Here is a 3,203-nt window from a genome sequence, read left to right as displayed (position 1 = left end):
GCCCGCTGTAAATACTGAAGTATTAAACCTCCCCCAAACAAAAAAAACCTAATCAAAATACATATAGATGATTCCGGGCCCCGAAAGAGGGCACGGCCTGAGAAGCGGTAACGCTAATAATACTTCGCACTTTTACAGCACCTGTCACCAAAGGAAGGGAAACTATTTCACAGAGGGCAAGTACGCTCCAATTCTCACAAAATGAGAAGCAGAAATGATCAGCACGTTGCCCTGTGACTATTCTTGTTATGGGTGCTACTAGCGCTAATACCATCTGGCACCCGGGGTACTCCTGCAGACCCCCCGTTCGCATTCGGCCAGTGAGAACCCGCAGAGGATGGGGAATCCGGACCACCGAGAGTCCGGCTGCGATCCGCAGGGGAGCTGGGAAATCAGGCCGCGCTCCCCAGCGCCAGGCTTTGCAGGGCAGGAGGAGTCCCTGAGGTTCCCCGTCCCGCACCCGCTCCCATGGATGAGTAATTCCTTCTTCGCGTAGTGAGCTCGGGCGGCTAAGTTGCTTCAAGTCACCCGGTAAATGAGGTAACCCATCGGAAGTAGAAGCCCAAGACTTTTAAATCATGGCCGCTCTAAGCAAATCCACTTCTAAAAACAATTGCGCCCAACTAAAGACGACACCGAGCCACAAAACACAGCGGGGACAAAACTACCGCGCGGCGCAGGCAGGGTGTCCCCGGGTTGGTCTGTCCTGGACGCCTGCCTTGGGTGCAGGCAGGAGTGCAGGGATAATCTTAGAGCCCAGCCTTGCAAATATTCACCTGGGCAGGTCAGGGAGACTCCCAACGGGCCCGGAATCGCTCCCAGTATTTGCAGAATCTTGAATTAATTAGAAAGGGTCTAGATTTTTGGGCAGCCTTATTAACTGTTAATGGGATTTTACTCACCAAGGCCCAAAACCTGTTCAAAATCTGCTTTGCGATAAATAGCACGAAAAAAATTTGAGAAGGGGGAAGAACATTAGTTGCTGGTGTCTAAAAGAATAATTTAGGAAAGTTTGTTGTTAGGAAACCGGAGTCTGAGGAAGGGGATGGACTCCTCACTTCACCTCCAAATAATTAACGGGCACAAGCACAAGCTGCCGGTCGAAGTCTGCGGTCGCTGATGCTGCAGGCGAGGCCATCTCAGAGGTCGGGTGAGCTGCGCGGTGCCCAAGGCGCAGAGGAAGGGGCCACAGCAGAGCAGCATCAGCCTCTGGGGCCGCGGCACTCGTGAGAAAATCCCCTGCCTTTTGAAACGGTCACTTCTGCATCCTGAAGAATGGAAATTGGGTAACGTTTTTAGTTGAACCTCTTGGTCACCCGCCTCCGGAGTGACCTCACGTACACTGAGGCCGATTTCCTCGTTTCCTTAGAGAACCTCAATCCCTTTTCCACTGTGATGCATATGGTAAATTGATGGGGGGGGAGGGGAAGAGTTCCTTCTCATTCCCGTGTCTGCTGGTGAAAGACACAGTGGACGTGCCCATTAATACATGCATTATACTTTTTAAATTTTTAAAACTTTCCAGGCTGTTACAAATGAGATTGATATCTTTAGAGGGTTTTTTTTTCCCTTTGTGTTTCCTCTGGCCTCACCGATAACTTGACAACTGCGATTACTTTACTGTCACGAACAGAGGGACAAAAAACATAACATGGTGTTATGCTGTGAGGGGATGGAGAACAGGAACGGGATCCAAGAGTTAATTTATTTTTTTGGCCCTGCCATAGGTTCTCTAGGTGACCTTGGGCACATCTCTGTCCCCGTGAGGAGGGACTTGGGCTTTGGCACCTCTGGTTGCCCATCGGTGGCACCACCAGCTGGGCCACGAGCGCTTGCCTGTCCTTGTGATCTCTGCAGGTGAAAAATTACTGCAGAAGTGCTAAATATTAAATAACTGATAAAGAAGTGCTTGCTAATTAACCCTGCAAGCTTGTTTAAACAGACCATATGTATGTGCCCATATGGAAAATACAGAAATAAGCATAATGAAGCTGATAAAAATGTGTAGGGTACCTGGGTTGGGGAGATGCTTTGAAGAGCAGGTTGCTCAGAGCCCCGTCCAACCTGACCTGGGATGTTTCCAGGGATGGGGCATCTACCACCTCTTTGGGCAACCTGGGCCAGGGGTTCACCACCCTCACTGTGAAACATTTCTTCCTTAGATCTAGTCTGAATCTGTCCTCTTTTAGTTTAAAACCGTCACCCCTTGTCCTATCGCAACACGCCCTGCTAAAAAGTCTGTCCCCACCTTTCTGCTAAGCCCCCTCTAATTATAGAAAGTATTTCTACAATATATTGCCTTTGTATAATGTATTTGTATAATGTACTGCGTCCCTCATGCGAAACACATGAAGTCCTGCATGTAAAACCCCACCGAGCCCACACTCGCCATCCCTCGACCTCAATTCTCATGGAGGCTTCTGGGGACCTTTCCTGAGCCCAGCTCTCTTTGAAGAGCTAAAGCCGAGTTCATTTGCATTGCAATTCAGCCTTTGACAGACAGTTGGAGCCAAGGCACTGTTAACCTAATTGTTTTGCTAACAGCACCAGGGTGTGAGACTCACCAAAGGCACTTCCAACAAAGGGGATAAAAACCAGACTTGGGGAAAAAAACCCTTTTCCTGACATCATTACCGGGTACAAACAAACAGAGCTGATCCCTCTTCATACACTTTCGAGGCGAGGGTCAATAACAAACACACTTTGCTCTTTTGGGGGTATGTGTCTCTTTTTTTTTAACTGCAGGGAAAAGCCATTCAGGGGAGGTAGGAGAGAACAAGCCAGGCTGAAGGCAGGGCAGAGGCAGCGCAGGCAGGCTCCTGGCACTCTCCCATCCTTTTGTGCACATTAGGAATAGCTAAGCTTGTGGCCCTGCTTCTATTTTTACGCATTATTTTCGGAGCAGAGCTCTCAAGCAATGTTCAAAGTCTGGGTTACGATGCCATTTTGGCTGCATCCGAGGTCTCCTTCCGCTCCAGCGGCTCCCGTCGACACAGCAAATTCAAGCTACGAGACCTCAGGTCTGCAGAGAAAACTCTTCTCCAAGCAACCTTGCTGTGTGCTGAGTGGCAGGTCACAGGGAGACACGGAGCTTGTCCTCTCGCTCTTCTCAGGCAGCGCTGCAAGCTAAAATCATCATTTCGGTGTTGGTGCTCTTGGGTGCTATCGGCCACTCCGAGGTTGCGTCTGGTGGAAAGAGATTC

This window comes from Phaethon aethereus, assembly GCF_964289735.1.
Source record: "Phaethon aethereus genome assembly, chromosome: Z".
In the NCBI taxonomy this organism is placed as follows: domain Eukaryota; kingdom Metazoa; phylum Chordata; class Aves; order Phaethontiformes; family Phaethontidae; genus Phaethon; species Phaethon aethereus.
The sequence above is the reverse complement of the archived record's forward strand: the minus strand, read 5'-3'. Positions refer to the sequence as shown.